The sequence below is a fragment of the Nannospalax galili genome, unplaced genomic scaffold, assembly GCF_000622305.1.
Source record: "Nannospalax galili isolate Female #2095 unplaced genomic scaffold, S.galili_v1.0 scaffold510, whole genome shotgun sequence".
NCBI classification, from domain to species: Eukaryota; Metazoa; Chordata; class Mammalia; order Rodentia; family Spalacidae; genus Nannospalax; species Nannospalax galili.
Window position 1 is genome coordinate 2,210,140 of NW_008329677.1, and position 14,113 is coordinate 2,224,252.

The 14,113-nt window shown below is 43.4% G+C and overlaps 1 protein-coding gene across 5 annotated transcripts in view; it reads right to left on the reverse strand.

Moving 5' to 3' along the window:
• The window catches only part of Rin2 (Ras and Rab interactor 2), a 264,895-nt gene that overhangs the window by 85,261 nt on the left and 165,521 nt on the right, over positions 1-14,113 (reverse strand). Inside the window, exon 2 of one of the 5 annotated variants that reach the window (XM_029567626.1) lies at positions 13,164-13,299. The exons of the other annotated variants lie outside the window; for them this stretch is intronic. The gene's annotated coding sequence lies outside the window, so the exon portion shown is untranslated. The remainder of the gene's footprint in view (positions 1-13,163; positions 13,300-14,113) is intronic. 5 annotated transcript variants of the gene reach the window in all.

Sequence of the window (14,113 nt, forward strand, 5' to 3'; positions counted from 1 at the left end):
GACATCAATGTGAAGTCAAATCCTTCATTCCAAAGCATTATTTATGTGGCAGGTATGTTTTTTCTCAGGGTAAACTATGACTTATAATTTTCCTTGTGCTTCATTGGTTCTAGTCAACCCTCTCCAAACCCCTATAATTTCAAACTCACTGAGCACTGTGGTCAGTGAGCAAAGTAGCATTTCCCCCAATGTTTTCCACCCAACAAGAGTAGCAAGGGATGTGATCTGGTGTGACTTTAGTAAAGAGGCTCCAGTGATACAAGGAGCACCCAGAAGCCAACCTGTTAAACATAATGACATAAAGTTGCCATAGAACCCTGCAGATGCACAGGGTACCTGTGTACAGTGTGCATCCAGGGGGGGAACAGAATGCCAAGGAGGGGACAGAGTGGGCAGGACCCACCAGATCTGCTGATTGGAAGGCTCTCTGTTGGTGGTCATTTCTAGGGAGCACAGTCCTCTGGAAATGCATAATAAAATGCAAATTTAGAGTGCTGCCCTTAAGGACAATAACTGCTGTGCTTATCATTTGGGTTGTAATAATGATCATAATAAAAGAATAGATCAAATATTCAAAGGAGAAGAACTGGATAGTGGGTATGAATCTAACTTGCAACATCAGGATGAGAATTTTGAAAGAGAACTGACTGATAATATTTTCTGTAAGTCGGGAAGGATCGTGTCCTTTGGGCACACACATGCTCAATTTAGAGAAGGAAGCAAGCAGAGGGACTCTGGAAACGAAGTGTAGACTGTAAACAAATGCACAGCACAGTCATTTTCAGTTTCATGAAGATGATCAGCAATCCCAGTGATGAATCACTCAGATATGAAACTCACTGTGCCCCAAGGCCTTGTTCCTCATCCAGAAACTGAGCTTTGACACAAAGCTGCTGAGGTCCCTGGGCTTTACCAGTTCAGACAGGACTTATGTAGTAGGTACTAACTACACGAGTCACCACACGCCTAGGCTGTGCCAGCTTTCTACCCCAAGCACCCAAATCTCTGTACGGAAATGTTGGGGAGTCAGTGCACAAACACAACTCACAGCCTCCTAGATTTCCAAGGTGAACCAAACTTAGTCTGGCTGCCTTTCCCTTCCTATCTGTGACCATTCCACAAACAGGATAGGTGTCAGGACCCCTGCAGATACCAAATTCTCTGGCACTAGTGTGCCTATAAAATGGTGTGGTATTTTCACATAACCCATGCACATCTTCCTATATACCTTAAATCAGTTCTAGATTGCTTAGAATCTCTATTACAGGGTAAACACTGTAAATGGTGGTTCTACTGTATTGCTTCAGAAATAATGACAAGCAAAAAAGTCAATACATACTCAGTGCAGACATGATTTTTCTCCCCAAATATTTTTCAATTATGGTTGAATCCATGGATGTGAACCCATAGCCACGAGGGCCCATTGTACACTTTTTCGTTCTCCACTTGCCCATTGCCTCTTGGCTTGATTCTTACGCCTACTGGGGTTTGTGAACAGTGCTGCAATAAACATGGGGGGAGGTGCACATCTCTTGGACATGCTGATTTTATTTCTTTTGGATATATATCCAGTAGAGGGAAAGCCCTTTACACTGTAAAGCATGTAACAATGATGGGGAAAAAAATGAAAAAGACACAAAATAAATGAAAAGCTAGCTCATACTTGTGGAATATAAGAATTTATATTGTTAAAATGTCCACACTACCCAAAGCAATCTACAGATTCAATACAATCTCTATTAAAAAAGCAATGATGCCGGGCGTGGTGGCGCACGCCTTTAATCCCAGCACTTGGGAGGCAGAGGCAGGCAGATCTCTGAGTTCAAGGCCAGCCTGGTCTACATAGTGAGTTCCAGGACAGCTGGGGGCTATATGGAGACCCTGTCTCAAAAAGACCAAAAAAAAAAAAAAAAAAAGCAATGACATTCTTCATAGTAATAGAAAAAAAATCCTAAAATTAATTTGAAACTACAAACTGTGCTGAAACCAGAACAATTCTGAACAAAAAGAACAAAGCTGGAATCATCAGACAATTTGACTTCAGAATATACTGCAAAGCCATAATAATCAGAATATCACAGTATTATCATAAACACAGACACACAGGCCAATGGAAGAGAATAGCACAGAAATAAACCTTCGCACTTACAGAAAACTGACTTTTGACCAAGATGCCAAGAACAGAGCTTTGGAGCGGCAAAAGGTAGTTTCTTTAATAAGTGGTGCTGAGAAAACTAGATGTCTGTATGCTGAAGAATGAAACTAGACCCCATCCCTAAATATGTAAAAATTATCTCAACATGGATTAAAGACTTAGAATGCAAGATCCCAAACTATGAAACTAGTAGATCATAATATAGGAGACCTCACTGTCACATTAGTCTGGTCAGAAGATTTTTTTTTTTTTTTTTTTTTTTAAGATCACAAAACACAGGTAAGAAAAGCAAAAAAAACAAAATAAACAAAATAGGATTACATCAAACTAAAAGGCTTCTACACAAGAACAGAGGGGAAACAAAAGGAGAAAATATTTTGTCAACTTAAAGTCTGACAGAGGATTAATATACTGACTATATAAGGAACTCAAATAATTCAACAGTCAGAAAACAAAGAATTTGATTTTTGAAAAAGGAGCAAAGGGCCCAAATAGATATTTTTCCAAAAGATAATGTACAAATGTTCAACAAACCAGTATAAAAAGTATGAAAAAAGAAAAGGGAAAAAAAAAGAAAGAAAAAGCTCAACATCACTATCATCAGGGAAATACAATCAAAAGATGTTACCTTACTCCAATCAGAATGGCTAACCCTCAAAGACAAACAACAGAATAACAAAGGCTGGTGATGATGTGGAGAAATCTCAGGACTCATATCCCACTGGTGGAATGTAAATTAGCAATAACCATCATGGGGAACAATAAGGAAGTTCCTCAGATCCCTAATCCCTGAGTCAATGGCACCCTTACTAAGCCACTCTCCTCTCCCAGCCAGCAAACACTGGGACTGTTACTTCACAAGAGGGACTCAGATTCAACTTCAGCCCTGAAAGAGACTCACCACAACCCACATATTCATACTCCCCATGGATGAATGGGTCAAAGAACTACATGATATTCTTTAAAATAGAATCCAGGACTGGAGAGATGGTTCAGTGCTTAAGAGCACTGGCTGCTCTTGCAGAAGACACCCAGGTTCAGTTCCCAGCACCCACATGGCACATAACAACTGTTTGCAACTCCAGTTTCCAGGGGATCTGACCCTCTTCTCATCTTCATGGGCATTGCACACATGCAGGCAATATGGCAATACACTCATACACATAAGAAAAAAATAAAGTTTACTTTTTTTAATGGAATCCTGGCTGGGCATAGTGGTGCGTACTTTTAATCCCAGTCCTTAGAATGCAGAAGCAGGTAGATCTCTGTGAGTTCAAGACCAGCCTAGTCTACATAGTGAATTCCAGGCCAGCTGGGGCTATAGGGAGACCCTGTCTCAAAAAGACCAAAAAGAAAAGGGAAAAAAAGGAATCCAACCCATGAAACGAATAGCAGAATCAGTCATAGCTGCCAAAAGATGAAAGCCCTCCAGGGTCTGTGCATGGACAAATGGATTAAACATAGTGAGATAATGGAGCACTATTCAACCCAAAGAAGGAAGTTCTGACACAGGCCACAACACTGGATGGATCTTAAGGATATTATGCTAAGTGAAATCGGCCAGTCACAAAAGGGTAAATATTATGACTGCACTTAGAGGAGGGACCTAGAGTGGGCAAATTCGGAGAGGCAGACAGTAGAACAGTGGCCACAGGAACAGGAGGAGCAGGGATGGAGGGTGGTTTGGGGAGTTTCTGTTTTGTAAAATGAAAGGGGTTTGGGAGATGGTGTTGCTTGTGCAATGATAAATGTACTTAATGCCACAGTACTGGACATTTAGAAATGGCTAAAATAAAAAAATTTTATGTTTGCATGCTTAGCTATCATTAAAAACAATGACAAAGGGGGCTAGAGAGACTGTTCAGTGATTAAGAGCACTGACTGCTCTTGCAGAGGACCCAGGTTCAATTCCCAGCACCTACATGGCAGCTAACAACTATCCATAACTCCAGTTCCAGGGGATCCAAGGACCTCTTCTGATCTCTACAGGCATTGCACAACACAGGTGCACTCACATGCAGGCAGGCAATACATTCATACACATAAAATAAAATAAAAATAAATTTTTTTTTAAAGACATGACAAAAACAGGCACCATAGAGTTAGTAAATAGGATAGAAGAGAGTTCTTGCTGTTTGGCTATTGCTAGGTATTGAATGGAGAATGATTTTCATTTGTTTACAAATACATACTGTAGAGGCTTTCTTTTGCAGAAAGAATCCATAATAACACAGGTCCAGCTTCCAAATGCTGCAATGTCTCAAGCAGGTGACACTCACCTGATGTCAAGGTTGAGAGGACCCTAAGTGTGAAGTGACCTTCCTCCACTCCACTTTCATTGGTTCCCTGCACATGGGATGAGGTCATCTCTGTGTGGGGCATGCTCACCTGGTACTTCTTTATGCTGGGGACAAAATGCAACCCCCACACCTGATGACATCAAACACTCAGGACAGTAATGCAAAGCTGCTGCTTGCACAGCTGGAAGGTGAGGAATTGCCACCCCAGCCGACAATGACAGGGATCTTTCTAGGCTGGACTAGCCTCCTGGAAACAAGAAACTGGCCTGGGAGGATCTATCTGATCAAACAAGGAGCAGCAAGCTGGAGAAACTCAAACCCACATCCTGTATCTATGGATAAAGCCTGAAATCCGTTGATCTGTCCTGAGTTATAGCGTTTTGCTTCAAATAAGAATTTTTTCTGTGGTCAGATGACTTTTTCTTTATTTTTTTTTAATGTGTACAATTGCCTGCATGCATGTAAGTGCGCCCATGTCATGCAATGCCTGAAGAGTTTGGATTCCCTGGGAATAGTTACTGACAGTTGTTAGCCACCATGTGGGTACTGGGAATCAAACCCTAGTCCTCTGCAAGATCAGTGCTCTTAACCACTGGGCCATCTCCCCAGCCCCCAGATGAGACTTTTGACTGAATCAAGTTGACTCATATTGAGAAAAACTCTTGAAATTTGGGCTGAGCTTTGGAGTCTGTTTTTAATGCTCAGCTTAACCTAACCATTGAAACAGTTGCAACTGTTGGAAACTCAAAAATAGGTACGAGAGATCAGAGGATTCCAATCCCCTAGTAGCACTGTTCACAATAGTCAGAAGGTAGAAGCAACCCCAGGGCCAAGGATGGAAGAATGCATAAGTAAGATGGTATATGCACACAATGAAATGATATTCAGTCTTGGAAAGAAATTCTGATATGCTACCAGATGGCTGACTTAAAAGGAAGCTGACTTAAAAGGAAGCCCCTGGTGTCCTTCAGTGGGCTATAGTTATCTATTGCCTGGTCCCAAGGCCATGGCTGGCTGCTCACGCATATACTGGGCTGATCTACGAGTCTGTTCATTTATTTAGTTTTTGGTTGTCTTAGTTACTTTTATTATTGCTATGACCAAAATGCCTGTCAGAAGCAACTTATGGGAGGAAGAGTTTATTTTAGCTCACATTTTCAGAAGTTTCAATTCATCATTGTAAGGAAGGCATACTGGAATGGAGCAATTCACATCACAGAGGGCCAAGAAACAGAAAAGGGGGAAATGCTGGCTTCTAACCCTTTATTCCTTCTCCCCTTTTATTTCATCTGGGCCACAGTGTCCCCTTTTATTCTACTGTGCCACCCACAGTCAAGATGGGTCTTTAATCTCAGTGACTCCTCTAGAAACACCCTCACAGACATACCCAGATGTGTGTTTCAATCTCCTAGGTGATTCTAAATCCAGTTACCTTGACGATGAAGATTAGTCATCACACTGGTGTTGACAGAGATGGAACCCAGGGCTGTGAACATGCTATGCTCGATAATGCTGAACCACACCACCACCTCTTGGACTCACTCATAAGACTCATCTGAGGCTGGAGAGATGGCTCACTGGCTGTTCTTCCAGAGGACCTGGGTTTGATTCCCAGCATTTACATGGCAGCTAACTGTCTATAACTCCAGTTTTAGGGTATCTGATGCTCTCTTCTGGTCTCTGTGTGCTTTGCACGACATGGGTGCACTTACATACATGCAGGCAAAACACTTATACACATAAAACAAAATTTAAAAAAAGAATTATCTACTTTAATAGCCAAGGCATTAATTTCTTGGCTTTACATATAAGCATCATTTATAATCAGTTCCAAGGGTCCTGACAGTGAAAGATCATTGAACTGCTCAACAATGGGAGCACTTTCTATATGCACATGACACTTCAACAAGAAGTTACACATGTAACCAAATCAAACAGAACAACATCATTTGGAGGCTAAAGACTCATGACACATGAATGATGTGAGAGATCCTGAGTCAATTCAGCAAGAGGGAAAAAGAGTTCACCTAAAGACGTGGGTATAGTGATTAATGAACTCTGAAGATGGGCTGGAGATTAAGAAAGAGTACTGGACTGATGTTTAACTTCTTGGTTTTCATCAATGACTGTGCCAATATAACTGATCATCTTTATCTGGGTATGGTGTCATATATCTCTATTCCCAGAACTCTAGAAGCAGAGACTGGAGAACTCTGAGTTCAAGGCCAGCCTGTGTTCATAGTCACATCCTGTCTTAAAATAAATACATGCAAACATATAAACGTACAAAAAAAGAAGTGGCTGCTCCCAGGAGTTGGGGGTACATATTTGGGGTGCCTCCAGTACATTTTCACACGGCTCAGAAAATACATCACTGTACATATGTAACTCCTTATACAAAGAGGAAATTACATATTTATATATTTGCATATTGACACCATCGCACACGTGTGTCCTTATGAAGGCAGAATGGGGCCAACTGTAAGGAACTGATGGGATGGAACCAGGGTAAGTAATTTACAGGGATTCTCTGTGCTATGACTGCAACTTTTATGAAGTTTAAAAATTCTATCAGTAATACCTCCCCTGTTAGTATGGAAATCCCTCCCAACAGTGCTCCTGGGAATGAACATTTCTCTCATTTCTTCTAGTGAATCTCCAAACATTTTGCACACTCTCACCGGGAGCTCTCTCCTCTGGAAAGTTCAGTCAGTTCTTTCGCTGTTCTTTAAATCTGTAATAATGTACACTTGAACAGCGGAAGTGTGGCCAGCTGCTCTGGGGTCCACACCCATTCCTGCTCAGACTGGCTGGGTTCCAGGGCACAGGCTGATGCCTCAGGGGACCAATGCCAGTGGCCACCAGGCAGAACTTCTTGTTCCAGTCAGAGGCCAACCTTTAGTTTCCGGATGAGCCCTGGGACCCACAGTTCTGGTTTGAAGTCTGCTCTGTCTCCTAGTTCCTGTGGGTCATGGGAGGAGGCAATATAACTTCCCCATGCCTCAGTTTGCTCATTTGTAAAAGGGCCAATGGGCAGTTGTAGCTTGGTTGGAGGGAGAAGGGGAGCTGGTGTGAAGAAACAGATATTGTGGGCAGAAGGCTTTAACCAAAGTCAGCCCATGTCCATGCCAGTAGAAAGGGCCAGACACTGAACATGGAAGAACACCAGTACACAGGTATACATACACACACACACACACACACACACACCACACACACACACACACACACACACACACACCCCACACACATGCACACAGTTTTTTTTTATTTTGTTTTGTGTATGATAGAGTCTCATGTAGACCAGGCTGGCCTCAAACCCAGTATGCAGCCAAAGAGGATGACCTTGAACACTTGATTCTCCTGCCTCTGCATCCCAAACACTGAGATTACAGGTGTGCACCTCTACACTGGGCATAAATGTACATCTTTGATTGATTCACTCAGGACTCAGCTGTCGAAGGTTCCAGAAAGGAATGACTTCCATTTCAGCATACAGTTAACTTCTTGAGAAGCATAAAAATTGTACTTAGTGGGATTGGGGAGATGGCTTAGTGGGTAAAATGTTTGCTGCACAAGTGTGAGGGCCTGGGTTTGGATCCCCAGCAGCCAGGTAAAAAGCCTAGTATAGAGGCATGTGACTGTAATCCCAATATTGGAAGACAAGACGAGAGGATTGGTTGGGGGTTGCTCATTGGCCAGCCAGTCTAGTTAATCAGTGAGTTCCATCCAGGTTCAATTAGAAATCCTGTTTTAAAAAATTAGGTGGAGCTGAGATGCCTTTAATCCTAGCACTCTGGAGGGAGACAAAGGTGAAGGGATCTCTGTGAGTTCCAAGACCAGCCTAATTTACACAGGGAGTTACAGGCCAGTCAGAGCTACATAGTGAGACCCTGTCTAAAGAAAAAGGTGGAAAGTGATAGAGACTTCCAGTGTTGACTTCTGTCCTCCATAAATATATGCATGGGTGTGCACCTGCATATACACAATTTTTTTTAAAAAATTATATTTAGTTCCATATAAATAGTGATAGGGGATGAGAACTTTTCAGTTTGGGAGGCATTTGGCCTGGTTTAAGGGGTAGGGCAGGAAAGGGCATGTGGGTGTTGGGGCTGTGGCACATTGCAGGGAGCATCCACGGGATCAAACCAGGTTTCCCTGGTGACAGGTACTTTGCTTTATGTCCCTTTGTAGATTAATACCGACACCCTGAGGATAGGCATGCTGTGCCCTGTATTTTTCCGTCACTCACACCTTAACAAATGGTCATAATTTCTGAATGGAATGGAAGGTGGTCATCCAACTTCTGTTGCAGGTAATTACTGACTCTCTAGTTAGAGTCTGACAAGTTTTGAAATTTTAAGATAGAAGGCCGAGTTAGTAAATGAAGAAGCCTTTTAGATTGTTTGAAAATTTCCCTGCCCTCGTGAACTTACATGCTAGTGATGAGATAGATTTGTTCCCGCATTCTTTCATTTACCCCAAGATAATTAGTATTTCCCTCTCTTTGTCATTCAAACCCTTTCTGAGGTCCCTATACACAGAGGGGAACACAGTGTTTTTTGGATTTGTCTCACCAGGTCTTGAAGCCACATCACTGCAGATGTGGTTGGTGGCAACAGGCTTACACTGTCCTGACTTTGGGGACCTCTCAGAAAGCCAACATCACAGGCACAGGAAGGTACAGAAATATACTTTGAGCTGGGCATGGTGGCACATACCCATCATTCCAGTACTCAGGAAACAAGAGGATTAATTGCTACAAGTTTGAGGCCATCCTGGGCTACAAAGGGAGTTCTAGCCTGGTCTGGGCTGTATAGCTAAACCCTATCTCAAAAAACAAACCAAAACAACAACAAACACTTCTTGAAAGCTGGGGATGTAGCTCAGTGAGTAGAGTGCTTGCCCAACAAGCACAATCCCTAGCACCCTACAAACCAGGTGTGGTGGCTCGGGCCTATAATTTCAGCACCCAGAAAGATTATAAATTCAAGTCATCCTCAATGTATAGTGAGTTCAAGACCAGGCCAGCCTACAAGTAACTCTATCTCAACAACAACAACAAAACATTTCTTAAAGGAACAGAGACAAAGCAATTCTAAACTAAGCATGTCCTCAAAATTCTGTTTATAAATAGTTTATAAACTGTCAGACAGGTACTGTACTGTCCTCAGGAGGCTGAGGCAGGAAGATCTCCAAGGATTTGAGGCCAGCTGGGCTAAAAAATGAGACCCTGTCTAAACAAACGAGAGAGAGAGAGAGAGAGAGAGAGAGAGAGAGAGAGAGAGAGAGAGACAGAGACAGAGACAGAGACAGAGACAGACAGAGAGAAAGAGAGAGGAAGAAGAAAGGAGGGAGTAAAGCAAGGAGGGAGGGAAGGAGGGAGGACACTTGGTTAACTAGCTTCCTTAATCCGAGGCCATCTTTCCGGCAGGCACCATTCCCCACCTCATTCAATCCTCACATCCTCTTGAGCAGCACACAGAGACTTCTAATCCCATCTTACAGATGAGGAAACCGAGGCTCTGAGAGTGTGTCAATGTCACAGAGCTGGTAATGGCACAGCAGGAATTGATCACCAGAGTTCTTAGGCTGACCAGGCCAGGCCTTCCCCAGAGTCTTTGCTGAGGCAAGCCACACACAGCTCTGAGGCACTGAAGTAATGCTAGACTTTATGAGTTCTGAAATGCTGCAGTGTGGATGGAGAAACTCCTGGGGCTCTCAGATCCTGAGGCTGTGTAAGCCCACCCCACCCTCTTCTTCTCTAGTTGCACATCCTCCTCGGCTGGTGGGGACTTCCCCCTAGTGATAAGAGAAGGGGCCAGAAGCTCTGCCTAGGGGCTAAAGATTTGTCTAGAAGCTGGAGAAGTCAGGAAGTATATTTCTCTAGTCAGAGCCTAGTGAATTTCCTGGCTGCCTTATCTAGAGCTAGTCTCTGCCTCCTTACAGTACTGCCCTTCCCCAGGAAGCTGACAGTCCCTGCAGCCTGTGTCAAACGGCAGAGGTTGTTCTCAGGTGCCTAAGAGGCCTTGTACAGCTTGCCTTATGCCAGCTTCCCCAGTCTTTTGTGATGAAGACAGTTTTAAATAAAAAGATATTACATGCAAAATCCAAGATGTTCACATGAAAAATCTAGATTTCTAAGTTCTTACAAATTATAGCACTGGGTCATTGTGGTATTACCATCTTTATTTATGTATTTATTTTTATTTTTGGAGCAATATTTTATATTTTAATTAAGTTTTAAACAAATGCACCTGAGATTCATGTGTTGCTGCACTGGATGCAATTCTGGGCCACGAGTCTGCACACCGCTTTTTAGCTGGTTCTGTGATGGCAGAACCTTGACCTCGCCCCCATCACTTACTGCAAACTCTGTGTTATCTGCAAAATAGAGTCTTTTCTGAGGTATGATGCTTGTTGAATTACCACCATGGTGAGACAGGAGTTAGCTTCCCGAAATAAGTCAGGGCCCTGGTGGAGCACAAGCTAGTCACACAGTGCACGTGACCACTCCAAGTAGGATGAGTACCACATGAACACCTCTCTGGTTAGTTCAAGGGACTGTGCATAAGACTCGTCCTTACCAGCCTGGCTGATGACGAGCTCAAAAATGACCAATCTCAATACTCCAGTCTCTATCCATTTCCCACCAAAGACACAGGGCCACTGGGCAGGGCAGTGCAGTGGCATTCCTCCCTGGACCTCTCCCACTCTTGGGAGTTCTTTCTCACTTTTCTTTTGTAAATCTATACTCATAATCACTCCTTGTCCACATATTCTTCTTGGGAGCGAGACAATGAACGTGGAAGCCAGTGGCTTTGGGAAGATGAGAATTTCGTCGACTTAGGTTCATATTTATTTACAGGACAGATTCTAAATCAGGGGCTGAAGAAATCCAGAAAGCACCAGACCCCACCCAGACCAAGGTGATCTGCTCAGTGTAGACCAGCAGATGGTGGGCTGGGGCAGAGGGGGTGTTTCGGGAGATACCTGCCAGGCACGTAAAGAACCACAGGCAGACAGGCCAGCAGGCTGCTTTCATGCCCTGCTCTTCTCAAAGCTCTCCATACTTCTCAACTGCACTAAAAATGGAACTCCAATGTCCCAAACTGGTCCCATTTTTCTCCTCTTATCATTTCCTGCCCCCCCTCCTTTCTGGCTCTATTCAGAGCCTTGGATGCTGCTCCAGGCTTGATATTTGGAGTTCCCTTCATTAGGGAGCTCTTGTCCACTGTCTCTTTCTCTCCCAGACAGTTCGGCCTATCTGGTACCTCCTTAAGAAGGTTTCCCCATCACCCACGCAGGGGCCCTGTACCTCCTTCCTTCTTCCAAGCCCAGCTTTCTCCAACTATTATGAGCTCCCCAGGTGCTGTACACTCAGAGATCAAGAATGGTCTCACATTAGCTAAGCTCATGTGAAACAAACTCAGGATGAGCTTTAAGGGCCAGTGGGTGTTAAAGACATTGCCACACATTCTTCATTTCATTTCCTTCCTTCCAGAATGCCCAATGCATTTATAACTAGAGAAACCTCAGGAGAGGATTAGCTCCTAATTAAGTGCATGTTGGGGTCACTCAACCTCATCACTATGAAGTTTGGGATTGGTTAATTCTTGGGCCACTGAACTGTAAGCAGTTTGGTAGCATCTCTGGACTCTGACCACTAGAGGCCAGTAAGTAGCTCCTCCATCCAAGTTGCGACAACCAAAAATAATCCCAGGGATCCAGCAGTTCAGAGACCCAGCAGTCCAGGAACAGAACCCCCAGTGGCCTGCTCCTTTAAGACTCTGAGACAAGTGAAGAATTCAGAAGTAAAAAGAACAAGGAAGCGAAATACCCCTACACAGCTGATGCACACAGAATGCAATCCTAGATCATCAAGGCCCCTGGAAGACAGACATGAAACCCAATAGAAACTAAGACACTCATACCACAAAGGTACCCAACAGCCCCCTCTATTGACAGAGAATCCCATCAACAGCAGTGTGTCAGATAGCAGCTGTAACGCCCCCTGATTCCAGAGTCATGGATTGACTGATGTCATCTGAGTACTACATCTGAACCAATGATTTCTCAACCCTGCTGGAAGGTGATGTCACTCCATTTTCCAAAGGGGAACTTGAAGCCAGGTCCACAGTGGAGACAATTCCATGCATTGCTTTTCATCCATTCACTCACTCACTCACTCACTCACTCACTCACTCGTTCATCTTTCCTTTGAAATAGGATCTTGTTCTATTACTCAAATTCATCGTCAATCTGTGGGTTCAAGCAACAGTAATGTTTCACCCTCCTGAATCACTTAGATTTCGCAGGTGTGTGCTGCCGTACCTATCTCCCTTTGTTATTTAATTATTTTTTGAGACTGAGTCCTTCTCCAGGTTATGTGTGTGAAGTGACTCTTGCCCCAGCCTTCTGAGTACTGTGGTTATAGACGGGTGCTAGCGTGCAGACTCAACTCCTTTTTTGTTTTGTTTTGTTTTGATTTTGTTTTTTGTTTTCCCTAAACTGTGTGTGTATGTGAAGGGGACTGGCAGCATTACTATGTGCAGTATTCTGCTAATTAACCTTCAGCTGTTTATATAGCACATAAGATTGATTTTGTTTTTTAAACAACAAAGGCCCCTAAGCATACATGGAGACTCAAGGTAACATTTACCATCATACACTGTTGGCCACAATGTGCTGGAAACTGTCCTACATACCTTCGAAATTCATGCAATCCATTCCTTTTGGTAAACACTCAACTGTATCTGCCACCCCATGAACTCATAGCATTCCTAGAAAGTCACTCTGTGGTGGATCAGGGACCTAAACGCTTTGAAGCAACTGGTGAGAGACCTGTGTGTGCATCAAAAAAAAAAAAAAAACAGATGTCATCTGTAGAGAAGCCACTGACCCCATGACCTTTCCATATGGACTTTCCTAGGACAGTAATGCAGAAAAAGTACAAAGCAATTAGACTGCCAGCACCACACAGGGTTGAAGTACTGTTACTGGAATCATTAGGGTCAAAGCTTGGGTCCTGGCAACCCTAACATGCTAGGCTCTGCCACTGTTCTCACTAGGTCAATTAAATACACATAATAGGGAAAACAGAGCAAGATTTATTCAGTGTGGCCACACTAGGAAGAGGCACAAATAAAGAGGCCCAGTGACACCCAAGTCCATCTTCAGTATCCTGACATGAGGTCTATGTTTAAATATAGGGTAAGAGGTATGCATGACTAAACATCCCACATCAAGGTGTGTCTCTCCCATCACTGGGAAACATCATTGTCTCAGCTCCAGTCAGCACTGTATGAAATCTCTCCTTTAGACTGGACCAGGTTTCATCATTTTCCTCTTTGAAGCATGGGACTGGGCTAATATCAATTACTTGGGGTCCAGTGTCTCAATAGTCTAACAGTGGACCAGAGGAGCACATGTACTTCTCCAATGAATATTTTTCATTTCAGGTGTTACAGCACCTCAGGGCAGAGTCAGGCCCAGGCTGACTCCAACACTGTTCTATATAATCTAGCCAGCCATGGGCTCAGTTTTCCCACCTGTAAAAGGAAGGACTTAGGCCAGGTAAACACTAACTCTTTGCTGTCTAGTGTGGTAGCCACAAGCCTCATGTAGTTACTGAACACTCAAGATGTAGCTGATATGA